Here is a 21475-nt window from a genome sequence, read left to right on the forward strand (position 1 = left end):
CCCCAGCTCAGGTTACAACAAAAAGTTTTCATAACTTTCCCATCCATTTTTGTCCCTTTCTCCTGGATTATTTAGTTGCCAGCACAATGGATGAATTACACATGCAATGTAACTCAATGCTCTTCTGTCCCAGAGGAGCTTAACCAGCTGCTTAAAGTGAGGTGCTAACCTTGATTATTCTAGCCCCTATGAGAAACCACAACAAAGCCCGCAAGTGAAATTGTCCTAATCACTCCTGGGGATTTTGGTTTCAATCCAAGCTGTTTGAAGCTCTATGAAAAGAGCATCTTAAATCAAAAGGTTTGAGGTGGAGTATGGCAGGAAACATGGTTTCCAAGCCTATCTCCAGAAACTCACCCAAAGTGATCCACACATATTCACTTACCCCTGGAAGGCTCCAGTCTTCTGAACTGCCAGCCACAGCAAGGATCAGCAACACCTATACTGCCCATACATGGTTCTGAGTACTACAGTATCCAAGCACCTGAAACCTTTAGGCTAGGTACTGATGGTCAAAAAAGCCCAAGGCTGAATCGATCACCCTTTGCAGGTTAGTCTAAACTGTAGAGATTAAACTGAAACAGAAGTAAACACACATTCACCTCTGATTCATGTAATGTAGTCACATGCCTGCAGTGGTCCAGGCCAGAAGCCGAGGGGTGTTAGAGCACGGCTCTCTGGCTGTGTTCACCTCCTCTTCCTGCTGCCCCCAAAGTCTCTGGGATTTGCAGACCAGAATTACAGCAGCAGGACTCTGCAAGGTTGCTCATCATTGCCTCTTCCTGCTTCCAGGTACCTCTGGGATTTGTAGTCCACAGTAGCAGCTAGTGGTAACTTTGAGCAGGAAAAGAGGTGTTTATCTCCCCTCCCTGGCCCCACACCCCAGCTGGGGTTTGCTGGGGGGGAGCCCCCCCGCCCCCAACAGACTGGGCTGTATCCCCAGCCCCCTCCTCCTTGTCAGCCAGCCCTCACTGCTCCACCTACAGAACAGAGGGGTGGGGCCAGCCCTGCTCTCTGGAGCAGACAGCACAGCCCAGCCCAGGGCTGAAAAGCATGCTGGGATGCTGGGGGACTCTGATTTAACTAGAACCAGGAAGGAGTCTGGGACAGAAGTTCCATAAACCGATTTGACCCAAATCAGTTAAGTCTAACCCTACATTCATCCATGTTTATCTTAAACCAGTGTCAGCCATTTTGTAACTAGTTTATGTGCACTGAGCTTCTGTTCTGTTACAGGTTTAAACCAGTTTCTGATCGCTTAAACCAGTTTGTATGCAATTTCTGTCCCTAGCCTTAATGGTTTAATCCTCACAACAGCACCCTGCAGTGCTATTATTCAGATTCTATAGGTGGGGAACTGAGGCACAAAATAACAAAAGGCTAAGATTTCAGAAGTACTTAGGTGACTTTAGAGTCTGTGTCCCATTGAAAGTCAGCCCTAAATGATAAGAGTTGCCTTGGTAAAAGCCTGCTGATAGCCGTGATATAATTCTATAGCACCCTCAAAACTCCCTGCCATGGTCAGCAGAAAGGACTTCTATTTCACTGCAGTTCATAGTCATAGAGTCAATGGACCGGAAGGGATCTGTAAAAATCAAGACCGGTCCCCTTATATAGGCAGGTTAAAGAGCTCAAACCAGCTCAAAGAGATTCAGCAACTCCTTTGCGCTTGTTTGGAAGAACAGCCCAGCCTCTGGAGTCGCTCCTTCCCCCCCAGCTGAACCTGCACCTATTTTCTGTTAGGCAGTAGAAGAGGACAGAAGTCCCCATTATCTTTGGGAACAGGGCTGACAAGTGCAGGTGGTAACGCAGACCTGCTTAAACAACAGAGAAAAGGCAAGGCCACTTGGCATTGTTTCTGCTTCATGTACTTTCCCACTTATCCATCTATAATATTTTACCCTCCCTTCCATAAAGGCACATTGTGCCTTAAAGGCTTTGATATTAGATACTCTTCTGCTAGCCTCTTCATGTGGACTCACATCCTCGGCTTCAAACGAGCATGCCACTTTCTTCAGGCTTTCCTCAGCTGATACTGATCTGATTGCAGATTGCAATAGAGCAGGCAGTTATTACACCGGGTCACAGTTAAGTAACGTTACTTCCAAACTACTCATATGTCAATAGATCACGCCCAGTTTTACCATCTAATCCCTCTGTCTTCTTCTCCTGCATTTCAGTCCCCTGTTGGTTTCCAACACACGCAAAAGTAATGCAAAGGACAGACTTGGTTGGCTATGGAAAGGCCCCAAAACCCCAGGTGATGGTGTGTCAACTTTCTGACCCTGCGGACTGCATTAGTAGTGTAAGGGCTGGTCCACAGGAAGGGGTTGGTCCATGAGCCGGATCCAGCATGGGGTCAGTGTGTGGAATCTATCTGCACGTGTGATCCAGCATGCCAGGTCCAGTCACAAAGCAGCCCTACATACCAGCCTGACCCCACACATCAGATTTAGCCGTGGTTTGACCCCAAGTGCCAGCATGAAGGGCCATGTCGTCTGGCCCATGGGTCCGGAAATCTGTCAGCAAGGGAGCAGTAGCAGCATTAACTGCCATGCCTCTGGGGGCAATTGTCACCACCACTTCTTTCTTCCCTGCCGCCAAATTTTCAGGGTCCATGGACCTGGATGACATGGCCTCATAGTCTTTATTCAGCCCACAGGCCAGAGGTCAAGGTACCCTTACATAACAGAGCACCCACCCTAAATCTCACCATAAACACTGGACATTTGTGTGTGCAAACATGCACACACACATTTCAATTCTCTCCCTCTTAATTCCTGCTAACTGAATTCCCTTGATCACCCCAACCATATAACTGAAAAATAGATCCTATGGCCACACATCACAATCAACCATACGTACTTCAACGCGAGCATCCGCATGGACATATATACAATACAATACGCAACATAAATAAATAAATAAAATCAAAATCACACAAACCAGTTGTGAACATATAATTAAAAAAATTGGCAGGTTATTGGTTGTTCCAAATAAATGTACTGAGAGTGGACTGATGCATTTATTTCCTTTTGGTTTAGGGTTTCTTTTGGTAGGATATAAAGCCTAACAAACCTGTCTGAAACTCTTTTGGGGGGGGGGGGTGTAAACACACCTATCCCCCAGCTCCCACCCACTTCTGAGTGAAATTCCATGCCCTGTTTTATGCAAATGATTCCTTCTGGCTTAAATATCTATAATTGGCTGGCTTATGAGAGATCTATATGCATGAGTTCCCGACTTTGCATTCATTTATGTAAAGTACATGCATGACAATTAAAGGTGCACCGATACATTGGTCCCATATCGTATCGGCACCAATATATGGAAAATTGACATTATCGGCAATTGGCCTTTTTTTGGCTGATGTGGCAGATAATGTTGCCGATAAATGCCCCATGAACGCGCACAGCCCCAGCACAGCAAGCAGGCGGCCAGGAGTGCATCCCAGCAGCGCAGAGAGTAGCGTCCGGCTGGTAAGCCTGTTGTGGGGGAAGGGGGGGGGGCAGACTGAGGCCCCTACAGTCAGGGAGGGAGTGCGGTGGGGTAGGGGCAGACGTTGCAGAGCCAGGGTAGGACACAGGATGGAGCCATGAGCAGCTCATGCAGGGCACATGGGGCGGATCATACTACTACACACACCCCAAGAGGGCATGGGGGGCATGTGCCTCTGGATCTGTGCATGGGGCAAGGACAGGCTGCCGCTGTAGGCTGGGAGCCTGCCCTCGCTGTGCAGAGATCTGGGGGCACACCTCCCCCCCACCACCCTCCTGAGATGCGCGCAGCAGTGGAATCTGCCCCTTTTGATTTGTTTAATGAACGCCTTATTATGTATCACTTAGCTGCTCCTGCCTACTTGGGTTTAATCCTTTTTTGCCTCTGCCTGAAGTAATCTGGTTCAGATGAGTTGGTTTTGGTGTTAGACACAAAAGCCTTTTCTCAGGCATTTCAGAGATTGGCTTACGTTATGCAAATTATACTAGGGGAAAGGTAAACTTATTAAGTGGCAGAGAGGAACAGTCAGATGGTTCCTTTTGTCTCGCAGGTAAAATTTGCATTCATATTCTCTGCCTTTAAGGGGACTCTTCTTTGACAGGACACCTGCTCTCAGCTGTTGGAAAAAACAGATGGAAAATCTAATAACCTACCCCAATCCATGGCTCCCTTCCAACTTTCAAGTATTGTCATTGTGCTTTGCAAAATTCTACCAAGCCACATACACAGAGCAATCAATTCATTTTACTGTCATCATAATTAACATGGAAGGGGTGCCCAAGTCAATCTTGTACCTAGGCTGGTGAACTGTCATGGGGATTCTGCAACTGTGCCAGAAATCCATTGTTAGACAGCAGCCCAAGGAAGTAAAACATCAGTTGGAGAGAGAAGGGAGACTTCAGCAAGACTCTTGGTCCTCCCAATTTAGTGCTGCAGTTGCAAACCCCAAATAAATTTGGAAATATCAAATGTATGTTTTCACTGCAATCTCAGAGAACCTGATGAATGTTTAATTGAGACTTCCAATATTCCCAATGTACTGGGCTCATCCTACACACCAGAAAACAGATGCATGCCAGGGATATAGGACTTGTCCAAATTCAGAGATCTAGTGACAGAACTTCAACGAGAAGTCAGGAGTCGAGACTCCTAAGCCCCTGGTCCAATTCCCTCTCCTTCTAGGACACAGCAACATCTACAAGGCCCAAAGAGAGGAAACAAGAAGAGAGATATGGCAAAGGAATCCAGCTCTTCTTGTGAACGAGCATTATCTTAAAAAGCATGCTGAGCTGGCAGGGACTACACAGAAACATGCATCAATGTTTGATCATCACACCTCAGCAGTAGTGTCAATGTAAGCAAGTCATATGGCCTCTCTGTGCCTTGGTTCTCTAGATGTAAAAGAAAGAGAATTGTTCTTGTGGTGAGGATGCTGCGCTGATCACTAATGTCAAAAAAGCCAAGCAGTCATGTACAAACTGAAGCTTGCAACTAAAGTTGTGGTTCCCAGCCTTGTAAGACTCAACACTTGCCTCATTAGACTGAAGGCACCCCTCAAAGTGCCAGCTCTTTGCTTTCACTCATTTTTTGTCCGTGGAGAAATAACAGAGCAATTCTTCTGCTGCAGAGGTAACAATCGCAACCAGAACTGCTCTCAGACCACTGCCAGAAACAGCTCTAGTGAGGACCTTTGCATGGTGCATCCTGACCACAGCAGCTAAGAAACTGTGACAAGGGCAGGGCTTAGATGGGCTGGGTCTGGTTTGAAGCATGTGTTCTTGCTCCCTTAATCCTCAATTTAAAATAAACAAATAAAACACACACACACACACACACACACACACACACACACACACTCTAACCCTTCACAAAGGACTCTGGCCCATTACAGCTCCATTCACTCATCTGCCACTAAATGTAGTACTTGCCCGACAAGTACCCATTTCTGTTCGAAGCTCAATGATGCTATTCACTTCCAGGAAGCATAGGTCCAAACTGCAGGTTTCTGTAGAAGCAAATCTCAACCACAATGGTTCTATTTCAGTTCCTGTATAAACACTCCTAGTATTACTCATTTCTACTAGGAATAGCAAAGAGAGGGATTGAGACAGACAGAAAGAGAGAATAGGTACAGGGGCTTTCTTGTTGCTATGTATTCATATCACAGCAGGGCCGAGAAACTCTGGTCCTAGATCATGTCTGCACTAGACACTGCACCAGCACACAAAGAAGAGAGGGCTCTTGCGCGAGTGAAGTTTGCTAGTGTAAACTTGTGTCTCTTGCAGGAAGACAAGAAGGATGGGAGTGGAGAGGAACAGCGCTGGGGTGAGAAGTTGTGGGAATCACCTCCAAGGTGCCCCTTGGTAGCAAGCCATCTGTTGGAGAAGCCAATTAATAAGGTCCAGAGGTGCAGGGCTCTGGCTATTCCACAAGAGGAAGCTTACCTCTGTAGACCACTAAACTGCACCTCTTGGCTCTGCATTCCTCATTTCTGATGTGCTGTCACTTAAATGCTCCGTGACACATATAGTTCAAGGGAAAACACCTGAAAGTCAGTATTCAAATAAGAAAGTTGGAGTTTCTATAGAAGAGCTCTATGCAGGCAGAGAGGGCTTATACCCCAGATATCAGGGCCCAAGCCTGGCACCCATTTCCTAAGATGAACCCTGTGGGGTTGAATTTCCTTCCTTCCTCCCTTTTCACAGAAATGTGACATTGTTCCTGAAGGGTTGAGAGAGAGCTGTTGGTAAAGTCCTACCCACACCACAGAAACGTCTTCATTTCCAGAACTCTTCAAAACGAAGGTGTCAGATGAAGCAGTCAGATCAAATGGTTTCTCCAGCCCCCAGGTTGTGTCATTTGTGAACAGTTAGCCAGAGGCAGCTTGGGGCAACCAAAAAGTTAGTTGGTGGAAATCCCCCAGCTGAATTAGATTTCATTGCAAAGATGGGAAAAGGAGGACCCACCACCCAACCTCAGAATGTAAATGGGTGGCACTGTTTCCTGCAGACTCGAGTACACTTTCCGCACCTCTGCACTTTCCTCATGGATCCATTTTTCTTAACTAGGAAGCATCTTGGTAGGTACGTATGTGATGGCAGCGGCACTGAGTGTGCAAACCAATATCTGCAGCACAGTGGCCTATCATGATATTCTGGTGCACTTTAAAGAGTCTGGGGAAATTTTTAAAAAATAAAAATAAATAAAAGATCACCACCCACAACTTCCCACTAGTAGCACAGTGAGGACAAAGGCTTTTCCTGGCAGTGAACTCAAGCACTGACTTCTACTCCTCCAACAAAGAAAAGCAAAGCAAACCAAACACATGGCATCTCTGTGCATTGCTTTCTTATCTGTAGATCGTTCAAGAGCATTTTAACAACCCTTGCAGCAAGGAGACACAGACAGCCCTCATCCTCCTGCTTTGTCTGTGACAAGTTAAAGTGCTTTTGGTGTCTTTGGGCAATATGCCTTGTCTTCTAGCAAGCTGACCTCCCTGACAAGCAGCCCTCAAAGGTCACAAGTTTCAGTAATTATCAGCTACTCCAGCATTACTAACCCCTAAGAGTTGAAAAATTATGAAGTACCCTCTCAAAGAAACCGAAACTCATGAGATTGGCTTAAAAACACAAGATGAATACATTTAAGGCCCCATTGTTATCTGCAGGTCTGTTAAATCCATCCAGTCTCATGGCATCCCACCGAGCAGCCCTGTGTACTGGCTCCCAGTCTGACTGGGCAACGCAGAGTGTACCTGTGCCATGGGCAGCGTGCATTGGTGGTCCAGCCCTGCATGCCACGGGCAACACACTGTGCCTTGGGGGCTCACTGTGCATGTGGCTCTTGGGGCCAACACAGGGTGTGCACCGACTGTGACATGCAGGCTGGACCTGGCACTATACACAGCACAAGGTCCAGGGTGCGGGTTGCATTGCATGTGGCATCCTGAACCAACTCCCCCTGATGCCTGCAGTGTACACAGCGCAGGGGCCAAGGAGAAGGAGGGGAGAGCAGCCATCCTTCAAACCTATCAGGTCTTAACCCTGAAGAGAAGAGAATACATATGACAATGTACAACATGATGAGAATAACCCGAATGGGAGATGGCAGGGACATGGAAAGGAGCAGGGAGGCTGACAGCTGAAAGCAGCACTGCTGTTCTCAATGCAGCACAGTGGACATGGGCGGCTATTAAAAGAAGGGCTTTATTAATCTGACCCATTATGAATAAAAGGGGAGGGAAGGAGCACCCAGTCTAATTACAAATTAGCAGCTTTCCAGGTTACACCCACACTGCAGTTGCACAGCAGTTATTATTCTCTTTTTTCTATTTGATTTGGAATTAAATTGCCAAACGGTGGTTCATCAGGCCTCCTCTTCTTCCTCAGCAGCCAAGTATGGAAAGAAACAAAGGCACATAGTAAAGCTAGCTGGAAATGAGAGCTTCCTGCATCATGGAAAATTTCTATTTTCAAACTTTCATAAAAGTCCCTGAAAACCCATAAAGTTTTCAGTTTGATGAAAAGTCAGAGCTTTCCCTGAGAGGCAGATACTACATGGAAAGTCTAAAACCCCATCTTCCCAGTTAAAACAGCAAATCCCTGCTTGGCTGGCGTAGAAACATTTGGATTCCAGTCCAGTGCAATGAAGGTCTCAACATTTCTTGGCTTTACACACTCTTTACCAGCTAGGTTTCCAAGCCCCCTCTCTCACTCTGATTTGGGGATTGGCAACCTAAAGCCTGCAGGTCAGATCCAGCTCACAGAGCCAGGATAGCAGCAGTGATTTGGTGGCATTCAATGACTGAGGAAGTGCACCAGCGGTGAACAAGAGAAGTGGGCTGGCAGCATTTGGTCGCGGAGGAACGCACAGCACCGGGCGGCAAGCAGCAGGACATGACAGCAGGGGCCGGGTCAGAGGCAGCAAGCCATCCTAGGTAGAGAGCTCTATTAAATTTTGCCTGCAGCTGCTCAAAGGTTGCCGACCCCTGCTCTAATTCCTCCATTTCAGGCTCTCCTCTCCCTTTTTATGGTCCAACTCCATCCATCCTTCACACAGAAATGCCAAAGACACCACTGAGACTTCTGCAAACAGGGCACTTGCAAGGTGAGGGCTCTCCCTCCCCCCAACTCTCTAATACCAGTGCCATTATTGTCATACTGCTGCACAAATCCCTGTGTCAAAACAATTCCTGGTGGCAGTGGGTCACGTGGCTTTTTTCTTACCGTGTAACAACACAACGTGGCTACATAGGGGACATCCCTATCCCCATTTTTGCTACTGGTACAGACTCACATACTGGCAGACAGCTAGCTTCTTTAGTCTACTTTCTCCCCCTCTTCTCTCCCTCCCTTTCAGTCTCTTCCCCCTTTCTCCCCTGCTAACTCTTTGCACAACTCAGGTGAGGAGGCCATGTCATCCTTTCTGTGCTGCAGGAAATCACAGCTTTTTTGGCAGCATCAGTTTGAAACAGGCTCCTGTAATGGGACCTTCATTAGTATCAAAGTAAGGTGCCATCAAACCAACTGACAGCTTCACAGCATACTCCTCAGTGCCGGGGACTTCAAGATAATGAGAGACTGTAAAGTGGGGGCGGGAAGTCCTCCTCCGCTCAGTCCTGCCGCCTCCCCTCTCAAGCAAGCAATTCAAAGGAGCTAGTCCACCTTAAATCCTCAGATGCCTTCTACAACTGAACCAGGATGAATGGTCTGCGTTCTTGGGCATCAAGCTAAAAAACAAAACAAAACACCCCCCCCCCCCGATCCATCATATCAGCCCTTAAAATACCATCCATGCCAATATTTCCAAGCCCAGTCTAACTCTAAAGATCTACACAGGACCTTCAGAGATGCTGAGCAGCTGTAGCTCCCACTGAAATCAATGGTTATTCTGAAAAAAAAAAAATCAGGCTGCTTACACCTAACTAGAAAATCAAAGACTTTCGACCTCAGGCAACTTGAATTAAAAAAAATACATCAATAAGATGCTGGTCTTTGGCTAAAGGCTGCTTAGCTCATCCAGATCATGCCGACTAACTGGAGAAACTGCACGTGACAATTTTTAATGCAGGCTCGAGTGGACTAGTCAGCAAAGGGCAATGATAAAATGTGGCAGGACAGCTGGATTGAAAACACTAGTTAATACTACATTGCAATGAACGGGGGACAGACCCCTGAAAATGGAGAGATGACGAAGAGATCCTCTCAACCTCCAGGATTAAAACAAAGCCTGCATCCGGCAGCTCATGCTGAAGGCCGACGTGGAGGACCGAGAAGCACGATGCAGCCTTTCTGGGCCTCCTTTAAAACGTGCCGAGCACCTGCCCCCTTCAATCGTCTTCAATGGGACTTCGAAAACTTCAGCACCTCTGAAAAAATCCGGGCATGTGATTTCTGCGGGGGGGCAAGTTCCATAGATAAAGCCATAATTATCTAAGCAAGATGACAAGTCTGATGACATACGAGCATGAGCCAGAAATCTTCCCTGGCACACAGGACCACGTATTAGATAGAACAAGCTTCTGAGGAAATGAAGAGTGCGGCCCTTAACAGCGCACAAGCAGCTGAACTAGTACTGCTCTCACGAAGCATTTCACGGGCACGCCAGAGAGCCAGGCTTTCTTTCAGTAAAAGCGGGTATCAAAACGCTCTGACATCAATGAGGAGGATTTAAAGAGCTGGAGATGTACGCTTATAAGAAAAGATGAAAAAGAACCAAATATGTATAACTCAGCTGAGCTGTGACTAAGAGGAGGCATGATAAAAGTCTCCAGGCATCTGGCTGAAGGGAGCTGCCCAGAATTAAAATATTCTGGATGTATAAAATACTTTCTGAAAACAAGGTCTATTAATGGTGTCTCAAGAGATAAAAGGGACAAGGCCCATTTTCTGACATTTAAAACTAGTTGCTAGTACATCCGCTCCCTGGGCCAATCTCAGATTGGCCCGAAGGGAATACGGATTGGACGTTTTCATCTCTAATGCTTACACTAATATATGCAAACATATGATAGTCTACATAACTGTCACCGACTCAAGGGACTGATGACATTTATTTCCATTCCCTTCAAGAAATCGCAATATCAACAATGCAATGCAGTACAAACAAACCCCACGTCTTACAACAAAACCACTCATCGTTCCCTGGAAAACGCTGCCAAACAGCACAGCCCTGCCAATTTACAACAGGCACACAGGCGGAGGCACTCAATGGCTTTCACAAAGTTTTGTGCTTTTGCTCCACAGTCTCCTTACATGTCCCCAGCATCCTTTCGAAACAAGTGGGTCTGCAGAGTCCTTATGAGTAGTCAACTGGTTTCCCCAGGACTGAACCCCCACAAAAGCCTTTTTAGGTCCAGCAGCTTCTGCAGCAGCAAAGACCTGATAAAGCCAGGGACACTCCATTGCTGGCAGCCAAGCAGGATAAGCCAGAGCCACCCAAATCCATGGGAAGCAGCTGGGTCCTGATAAAAGCAAGAATATGTGGAGCAGCCAGCTAGCACCTAAAGGCCAGGGACGTAGCATGGGCTGCTCAGAGGTCAGTGGGCTGGACTTGCTGATAGCATCACTTCACTGAAGTCAAAGGAGTTATGCCAGGGATGTAGCATGGGCTGCTCAGAGGTCAGTGGGCTGGACTTGCTAATAGCATCACTTTACTGAAGTCAAAGGAGTTATGCCAACACAACTGGCAAAAAATGAGGTGACAATGGTCACCAGGCTTGCATTTTGGAAAGCTAACATCCGGGCCTGCTGAGTAAGAGCAATTGTAGCTGGTAAGGAAAGCGGCAAGTGAAACTCCCGAGTCGTGCAATAACTCTGTCAAGCTCCAAAACGTCACAAGTGAACCCAGAACCTTTGCAGAGTGAGAACTCAACCTCCTGCCTTTGGTTTCCCAAAACCCCCCAAACCTAATCAAACCCAAATCAGGGGTTTTTTGCACAGCTCTACCAACTACCACCTTTAATATCCTTTTTAAAGTTCAGGCTTTTCTCTAACAAATTCTGAAAGAATGAACAGAGAAGCACAGGTAAGGAGAAAGCAGTAGCAATATTACCTCCTGAACAAGCATGCGAGTATCCTTGCACCAGAGATGTATCACGTATCAGACAAATGAAGTCAAAGCCACCACAATACCAGCAAGGCTCCAGTGCTCTGTCTGCAACCACCTGATAGCCCAGCTAGCATCGCCCTGGGTATTCCCATGGAAAACTCGGTACTTTCAAAGAACGGAATCGAAGCTGCCATATCATTTCACTAAGGAACATGGGTTCTTCACGGCTTTAACTTCCCGGTTTTCTGCGACCAAACTTGAGAGGTTTGATCATGTTACCTGTGAAAGTAACGAGCAACCACAAACCCATTAACAAGCCAGTTCCTCTCTCGTGTTCGCTATCAGGCCAATGCCAGTAGCAAACAATCTGATCCGAGAGACCTTTTGCTGATACAAGTTTAAATAAATAAACCTCCTCTATAGTAAACCACATGGCAGCTGATGTAAATCAGTTCCAGAGGGCAAGATGTCTCATAAGAGGCACTTGGCTTGCCCAGCTCAGCACACAGCTAGACAAGCACTTGGTGCCTCGGAGAAGCTACCTAAGACCCACTCGACTTGCCAACTGATGGACTTGCAAGTGTTCAGTTGATTCAACCTTTTATTCATGTTCTTAACTATGGTAAAAATGTAGTTTGCACATCTGTCTGCTGAACTGGGAGGGAACTAGGTGCCGTGTTTATGGGATTTTGTGCTCTATAAATCCTGGCTCAGAGGGGACATTAAGACCATTCACAGGCTTCACAAATGGAGATTTAAATCTTTTACCCCATCACGATCCATGCAAGACTAACAGTCATCAAGGCCAAAGGAATAATAATAGTCATCAAAGAAAAGGAGTATCAAATGGACTGAAAGCTTGACCCTCCCCCTGTCCATCCATCGTTCATCCCCGCTGAGCCATCTCTGTAGGTTATCCCTGCCAGCTTCAATTTAAAGCATACTGTCACCAGAGACCAAACCATCGTTGCTGCACCTGCTCTAGGAAAAGACCGCCCATCTCTGGTTGTGCTCATTCAGTGCCTTTTGCTACAAATCTAGGTTTTTTCACTATGTTGATTACTGTCGGATCAGAGCACTTTTATTTTGCATGCGTGCTCAAGAACCCATTACAGTGGGTCATTGAAGCACATGTGTAATTCTAAGCACATGAACATCCTCAGGCTGTGAACAGATGCAACAATGAACCACTTTAAGTGCGTGTGAGGGGGGTGGACGGGAGGCCTTCTGCTCCCCATTGAGAGCACGCATGGGCTGAACCTATTTAATTGTTTTGCCTGCCTGCTCTGATACAGATATAGCAGACCTGAAACACTAACTGTAAACCTGAATGAAAAAGGTTTTAAGAGTTGCAATAGCTTAGTTTCCATTTAGTTGGAAATACAGCAAACACAAACAGTTAGGAAGTCCAGCTATCAAAGACTAGGATTTTAAAGCACTCTTTGTCTATCAGGGATGTCCATGGGACTGACTTGCTCACATGCTTGAAGTCAGGCAGGCATACGCTGCTGAGTCAGGGCCTCAGACTATGAAAGGCACATCCTATTGCCCAGAATCAAATTCACATGGACAGATCTGACCTCTTCAAATGGAAGGAATCAATACTTTAATCAAGCAGCAGCAGGGGCAGCTCACTTGGTTTGCAGGTCTGAGGGCGAGCCATTTGGGTTGAGGCTCCTTACCTTATCTCCTCAAACAAATCCCCACCTCCCCACCAAAAAAATCAGTTCCCGTATCTGTCATTTTTGTATCTCACCGCTGTCTGCGCTCAGGCCACAACTGAAGGTTTAATCTGCTCAGATGCATTGGAAAAACTACCTATAGGAGCCTCAGTCTACCGCCCCCCTCTCCTTTTCCAAGTCGGCCGATGAAACCCAACACACACACACACACCTCGTGGACCAAGGGTTTATTTCTCAGCATCCAAAGGATTTTTCGAAGGCAAACGAGAAACTGTGTCATTACATATAGTCAACACAGAACGGCCTACAAGGAAGTCAAATACTGCTCTTCTCTTCTGATTTACAGTGGAGTCAAAAAGTAAGGCCAGCCATGGAGCCCTATTTTCACGGCACAGCTACAGCTGCCTCCCTGGGTGATGAAAACTATGCCTTGATTTCTTTGACACTGAAAGGTTTTTTTGTGTCATCCCAGACAAAAACACTGTTGTAAAAGGACGCCTATTCCTATCCAGTATGGCAATGGCAATATCCCTCAATTCCTATCAAATAATATCAGGTATTTTAGGCTTGATGTACATGACAGTCAATTCTCATCACAAACCCAAGGGCAACTTCTCTCTTCCAGTAAAACAAGGCTCTGGATATCACTGGAACTACCTTAGGGAGATGCATTCTGCTCCAAGGGCAAAGACGGGGGCATATAGTACAGATGCTGACAGACATTGGAAAAAGAAGATCCATTCTTGAACCAGACAGATGACGACCGAGGAGCAGCAAAATGCAGAACGGTGCGTTGAGCTTGGACACAAATCAAAAGGTAAAATTAACATACGCAAGGTAGTTATCTATCTCCACCATGGGAATCAATCTGTCTGGCCATCCAAGACTACAAAGGGAGCTCTGCTCTCCCCAGGCATTCCCACTTCCTCCTGTCCCAGAAGCAACCCTCTCCCTGAGCATCTGTTCAACAAAGAGGAAGTTGGGGTCAGCCCAGGTAGTGCCTCTGCACCTTGTAGCCAGAAGGAAACCTCAGCACCAAGCTAAGGAATACCAGATATTTTCCCCACGAGGGTCTGAGATACAGTGCTGACAAGCGGGGTGTCTTGCCTTGGTTTTAAACCTGAGAAGAAGTAGGTCTAATGGCAACACACAATAGCATGGGTGTCTCAAACAGGCCGCACTAGTCAGTGACGTTCTTGTCGGTAGCAATTTTAAGAGGACGCTTTCCAAATGCCCATTCATTCATCGGTCACCACTGGGATCCCTGTTCTCTCCCAATTACCATAACTGTTATTTTGTTTTTTTGGAGTCTGAAAACATGCCAGGGAGGAATATATCCTGTCTGGACAGCAGCCGGCAGGGATCTGGCAGGAGGTGCTGTGAAGTTGAGCACCCTGCTCATCCTGATCATGCTGAGGAGATAACAGAGACTTGCGCCCGGCAAATGTCACTTTGTGAGTGCTCCCCACTCAATTCGACCCTGCAACGATGACAATGATGCACCAGCAGCACGGCTGCTCTAGCTTGCCTTGGGTCTAGTGGCTTGCAATGCAGAAAGCCAGAAATGGATTCAGGAAGGCAGTGTAGTTCACCGGGCCGGCAAGCGAGAATGCCGCGCTGTAGAGTTGGCTCGGACACTAACCTGCTGTGCAGCTGTGGACAAGCACTTCCATTTGTCTGTGCTTTCACCTCCCCAGCTGTTAAACATGGATAATGCACTCACTCTCCTTTGCAGAGACTCGCCTGGGGAGGGCTGCATAAGAGACAAACGTTTTTATTAGCATGGAAAGAGTTACGCAGCGAGATTTCTGCTTTCCTAACGGCGTGGTAAGGGTGACGCAGCAGCATCTCGGTGTTGGGAGGGAACACACACACACACACACACCCCCTTTCCTTTGGAAGAGATTCAGGATGACTACATTTTTACTGTAAGTGTTTAGTAACTCTAGAAGTCCACAGCCTTCCTGGTCCCACTAGGGACTGTGACACAGAAATGACCAATTGTAACAAATGTTTCATGCACAAGTAAAAAAGGAAAGCCACAAAACTTGTACCTGGGGGGGTTGTACAACAAATTCACTTGCATTTCCCATTTAACAGAGACTGGCCGCTATTTATTTAACAATTTAAGAGTGTTATTTTAGCCTTCCAGTTCGGTGCGTGTTCAGAGGCTGTTCTGGGATGCCAGCCAACGCTGATTAAGGCAACTGAGAATAAAGAGAGCAGGAGGCAAGCGGGCAACGATTCTCTGGGAAGGGGTGGTGCGAGGTCTGGGCAGACAGAGCTAAAAGGCTTACCTGTAGCTCCAAGCACCACAGCCGATGGGAGTCAAGTGGGAAAGGGTTTGGGGAAGGGGGGGGAGGCATATGGGAGTGCTTTCTGACAAACAAAAGCAAGACAGCCTTCCCTGTTATTGGGCAATCGGGGCAGAGAACAAGGACTGACGTAGGCTTGTTCGATGTTTACTGGCAAAGGTTCCTTGCTGCTTTCTGTGTTGTTGCTCCGTCCAAGGCAAACACCACACCGGCAGCACACAATTTCTCTCAGGAGATAGATAAGGAGGTGGGAAAACAAAGTGACAACCTATAAGCCCTGTCAGCGCAGCCATCTGTCAAGCCCTTTTGATTTTGGGTGCCATCCTATTACTCCTCCGCACTTGCGTCAGGGGTTCTGGCGAGCAGATGCCAGGCAGCAGCGTTTGCAAATCAACATGCCCACCCACCTGCCTCTGCCTCACCTGCTGCTCTGCTCTGCAGGGTGCGATTACAGGCAGGTATCCCCTGGGGGGCATTCCTCCTCTTCTGCACTGGGCAAGAACAAAAAGCCGCATGGAAAAGTCTTCTGGCCCTCTGCTTCCTGGCAAGCTGTTTCCTTTTATCTAACTGTATCCTGGCTGCTCTTCCTTATGTACAGATTGTACTCCCAACTATGATGCTCTGCACAACAACACTGCAACCACCTGCCTCGCTGCACCCAGGTCACAGAACAGAAATAACTAGCTGAGGGTGAAAACAAGCCCACCGTGGAGGTGTCCCAGTGGGGACTGAACAGCAATGGCCTAAATTTCCGGGATGAGGAAACTCTCGAGGGACAATTGAATGAATCCTAAAGTAAGGAGCATCCATCGAGACTAGCGTACCCTTTGGAAAAGTCAATTTTCTCATTCCTCTCCCCACCACATGCTCACAGTTGAGCACAGAGCTCCAATTAGCATCCCCCACCTTAATCATACCCATTTTACAGATGCATAGACAGAGCCCGTGTTACACATGGCTCCTAATAGGGGCTCTGCAATGACAAGAGCCCCGAAAGACTGCCAGTCCCCTGCGCCAGACCTCTTCTGTAGGTTACAACCTCCACAGGCCTTGGGCCAGGACTCTGTCAAATAACTGGGAAAAATTCCCAGACTAATGATGATATACCGGATCGTTCACCCAAAGACGACAAGGAGCCCAGAGCAAAGATCCCGCTTCTTGCTTTCTTTCCTTCCCAGGACTACATTTTATTTTTTTTAGTGAAACGAAGCCAAGGAGCTGATACTGCCAGAAGCCACCTCATCAGGTACCAGGAGGCCAAGAGCCAGGGATCCAATCCTGGAAGGCTGAGAAAATCCTCTGTGTGCCTGGCACTTCTCTCTTCAAAAGTAAGCAGAGGCAAAACAAGTCGTGGTTGGCACCGGGGACACTGTCACAGAAATGTGGATTTGTAACAGGACTTGAGGCAAGATGTCACTTGCAACAGATCACGCACTTGGCCTAGGTAAACTCTGCAACTGCCAAGAAAGAAACAGATGCCACGGCCATCGTAAAGCAGTCGGATGCTCTGACAACTCTCGCTAGGTCACAATCTGCAATGCTCTCCCAGGTCGCCACCGTCCTACAGCACTGCCGGGGTTCAAGCCCAGGGCCCGAGCAAGAAGCCTGAGTGCACCTATTCGCCACGTGAGAGAAGCTTCTCTCCATGATGTTTTGGAGGAGACGGTACAAACGGATGAGGTCAGGGTTGAAGGCGAGTATCACGCATTCTGCAGATAGCAGACAGCCGTTCCTTCTCTCAGAAGGAATCCCTTCTGCACACTCCCAAATGCTGTGGTTTAGATGCAGAATTTTTTATTTTTGGGGGGTTAACTGAGGTCAAACAGTGCAATATGAAGGATTTATCTTTTTCATTTATAGAAAGACAGTATCAATATGGCCAAATCCTTACCTGCCTTACTATAACTCAGAGGTCACAGGCAGTGTTGGTCCTATCAGCCAAGCTCTCTGCACATCTCATGGATTTTTTGTCCCTCCTCCACTCCCTTTGCACGCTGACCTCCTACTTGCTTTTAATGCAGAGACATTTTATAACCCTTCAGTTCCTTCACTCATGCCTGGGGCTGGGTACATATATATCAGTTACCCCCCCCCCCCCCTCTATTAGGTTTTCCAGTTTTCAAAAGGTTTCTTTTTCCCCCCAATAATGCCTAGAAAATCCTCTGATGCTTGGGAATAACTTGGACGCTGTTCAAAAATCATCACTTTCTATGAGACAGAAATGCTGAGTGCAATGACTCCCAAGTATGACCCATTACTATTAACGTAATTACTACTAGGTACCACTACTAATGCTGCTGAGTGCCACTGCTGAGAAAGGTAACACTGTGAAAAGTTACCTGCCATCACAGTTAGGGTGTTTGGGTGGTGAACCTTTTTTTCAGCTGAGACAGTGACTGGTCATCACATGAGAGAGGTGCCAGTTTATCTGCTGTCACAAGATCCCTTCCTCTACTCATGTGAAGGCACAAACCCTTTCTTACACTAACAATGATATCCACTATCTGGTTTGTAACTTGTGGCATGCAAGCTGCCTTACAACTGCTGCTTGGCTGCATTGAGAAATACTGATTGCAAGCAGACAGAGATACTTCTTGCTAGTTGTTTAATAAAGACTTAATTCTCAGTGCAAAGCAGTCTAGGGGAGCCTCCACTTTCTGTTGATTTGGGCCCATGAGAATAAGCCTTACCTCTGAAGTTTCCATAGATGCAAAGGAGCCATTTGGCTCCAGAATCAGGATCAACAGGTGACAGATACGTGTAGTGCTTCACCCAAGTATCACTCTGGTCACAAAAGTTATTTCCCAGTGCTGGCATCCAGGATTGTCACATTTGCTGTCCGACTCGAAGGATGGCTGGCAGCAATATGCTAAGGGATTCTCTTCTCGGCAGCACAGAAGAAGGAAATAACTGTTATAAGCCAACCCTCGGCGCACTCCTTGAAAGCCAGCCCCTCGCAGGAGGCAGCAGTGGTTCTTCAGCCTCTGTAAAGGTATGGAGCCATTGCATAGTGTTATCAGGCTGTTGTAGGGCTTCCCTGAAAGAGTAATGGGTGTCACGTGTAGGGGAGGAGAGACTCTAAATGAAACAAAGGAGCTGATCCAGACCAGTACTAAGCCCCCCAGGACCCCTTCCATTGGCTTCTAGGAGCTGTGGTTCTTTCTGTCTGTGGCCTTATTCTACAAGACTGTATCCGACTCTGCAGAGAGCTGCTTTAGAAACGATTTAAAGGGTGGGGATCCACAGAACAGTATAACCCAAAGACAGAAACCAACACATAAAGGAAAAATCCACTGCTAGCAAAGTCAACCATAAAGCAGATGCCTGCAAGAGCAAGGGAAAAAGAGCCATTTGTGGACAAAGCCCCATGGCAGTTACAGCCATTTCGATTCCCTAAAATAACCAACCGACTCAGCAGGCAGGTTTGCCAAGAGGGAAGACAACCTCCCCCCCCCCATCCAGAGGGATTCCTTAAATTCCTTAAGGCTGAAAGCAAACCTCACACTAAACTGCAGCAAGAAACGGGGCCAGAAGACTCTGCAGAGGGGGCACTTGGAATGGCAGCAGCAGCACAGCTTTAGGATCTGCCAGGCTCCTCATGGGGTCAAAAGCAGCAGGCGCATTGGGATTACCAGATTTTATCACTGCATCTCTGAGCAAGAAGTTTCCTTTGCCACAGGGGACTGCAATGTCAACAGGCACAATGTGGTAACCTTATTTAACCCTACTGCTGAAGGTTCATGGGGCTAAGGAGGTCTGTGCCTTAAGGTTAGGGGCACAGTGCTGCATGCAAACACCCCTTGGGAATGCAGGGCACTGGTGGTGCCGACATCTTTTGTGCATCTGAGTGAGATGGGATAAACAGTTCCTACACCAGCAGCCCAGGTTGTAAATAAGACGCACGTTTCAAGGCTAAACACCAGTCTCTTCAGCCTATGCAGTCAGCCACTGTTTGACCCTTCATTTATTTCACACGCATTTGGAGCTTTTCGATTACTTAGTCAAGAACGATATTATCTGTGCTGAAAATCCTTGGTTTTCAATGTATGCTTTAATGGCAGAACTCATTTCCATGGCTGTAATTCAGTTTTGAAGGGACAGGTGCATTGTGGAAGGTATACAGCATAAAATTAGAAGGAGCTAATCAGAAATGAGAGCCGTTTGACAAGTATATCTGAAATGGCGAGGGGCCAAATGCGAACCAGGCTGTACTGTTACACACTTTTAAAAGGAGACAACAGCAGGGTAGTGAGGGAGGTGCCGTCCACCTCTGCACAGATGCATCGGATGATGAGATGCACCGAGATAAATGGCCACCTTGGTGTTTTCAAAATGTGGGAGTCTGGAGTCAGGCCTGGCCACAGCTGAGCAGGCGCAGTGTTTTACCTGCCTATTTACTGTCAGAAATCGTTGGATTCAAGAGAGGTGACAAATGTTGAGTCTTCTCTCATAGTGGGGAGGCTGAAAGCACCTCTGGGGAGTGGAAAGCCCATGGAAATTCAATAAGCACTGTTGAAAACCATGACCCAAATTGTTTAAGTGGAACACCTTAAGAAATACGGTTATCCGGCATTGCTCCATCCATCCTCTTTCCTTTGCCAACTGTGGGTCTCTTCCGTGCCCAAAGGAAGTTTCCTGTAACTTCACCTACCTCAGTACTCGCATAGCTGGGTCCTCGATACACCTGGAGATGCGCCCTCAGCCAAGATCTTTAGGACTCCACTTCCAGCACCCAACGCCACTCGGACACCTCCATGAGCAGCCAGCAACCAGCTCACCTGGCCTTTCCAGCCAAAAAAAATTTGAGCAACAATTTCTCTCAACATTTTGTATGAACCTGGAAATGCCGGTAGCCCTCTGAATACTCTCCCTTTCTAGTTCTGCTGGACAAAATCTTCTTCCCTCTTTGCCAGGCCCACCTAGGTAAAGCTCTTGTGTGCTGCAATACTGCCTTACTTGCTACCTGCCACCTCCAGCCATCTCAGCTGCAAGCTCTGTCCTCTCCCTGTTGCACTCGGACCTCTCACTATTACGTACGGACTGAATGAGAACTCCACAGCCACTCACGCTACAACGGGGGACTTCTTTGTCAGCACAGGCAAGCATCTTTTTTTTTTTTTGGCAGAAGGGAGTGGAGGTATTAATATCTACCAAAATTTCACCTGTAAGATCCTTGGGCAGGGACCACATCTGCTTTTTCCACTGGAAAGGTTAAATGATAACAAGACTTGAGCCTATCATAGGAAAAAATTCTGTCCTGGAAAAGGTCAGGCCTATCCAATAGGTCTTGATGTGTATGATTCCCCTGTCGAGATCCTTTTATACTCTCCTACAGCTTTCAAAGCCAGCGTACACTGCGATAGCTTTGGTGTGCTCTTTTTATATTCTCACCAAGCAATGCTAGCACACCCTTTCTTCCTGGGCTAACGCCTTGCTTTCCCCTCAGGGCTCCAGTTAGAAGCTGCCAAAGGGCAGAGTAAACTCTGCACTTACACCTCATGCTTTTCATTAAATGCTAAGTATCAACTTGAATCATTGCAGCTTTCACGGCCAAGGAGGATTTTCGCTGGCCACAACAAAGAGTTAGCCCTAGAATAAATACTATTACTGTCGGAAGGAGGTTACTAGAGTAAACATTTAAGGTTCAGAGAGACAGGAGGAAATGGTCTGCTTGCAACGCAGCAAGACATGTCCAACGTGCGGTCAACTGAACCACTTAAATCCCAGAACGGCAAGCACAGTGCAGCACGCTGGAAATCTGTGCTCCAAATAGCTGCTGAGAGTCCCAGAGGATTTGGAGATTCAGCCTAAGCCTTGCAGAAGAGGGCAGCAGTCAGGGGATACCAGAATTTGGAAAGAAATAGCAAAGATGCCTGGCTGGAAGGGACCTCGCATGACCCTCCAGACCAGGAGTGGCTAACCTGTGTCATG

At 47.2% G+C, this 21475-nt stretch overlaps 2 long non-coding RNA genes across 2 annotated transcripts in view; both read right to left on the reverse strand.

Moving 5' to 3' along the window:
- Nucleotides 1–21475, reverse strand: part of LOC106738246 (uncharacterized) — a 260965-nt gene that overhangs the window by 156435 nt on the left and 83055 nt on the right. The gene's annotated exons all lie outside the window — the stretch shown is intronic.
- On the reverse strand, nucleotides 13442–20773 carry LOC132249220 (uncharacterized). The gene is made up of 2 exons (XR_009460622.1): nucleotides 15527–20773; nucleotides 13442–14982 (listed from the first exon to the last, which is right to left on the reverse strand). It is a non-coding gene; the product is annotated as an uncharacterized LOC132249220 (long non-coding RNA).

The sequence above is a fragment of the Alligator mississippiensis genome, chromosome 3, assembly GCF_030867095.1.
Source record: "Alligator mississippiensis isolate rAllMis1 chromosome 3, rAllMis1, whole genome shotgun sequence".
NCBI classification, from domain to species: Eukaryota; Metazoa; Chordata; order Crocodylia; family Alligatoridae; genus Alligator; species Alligator mississippiensis.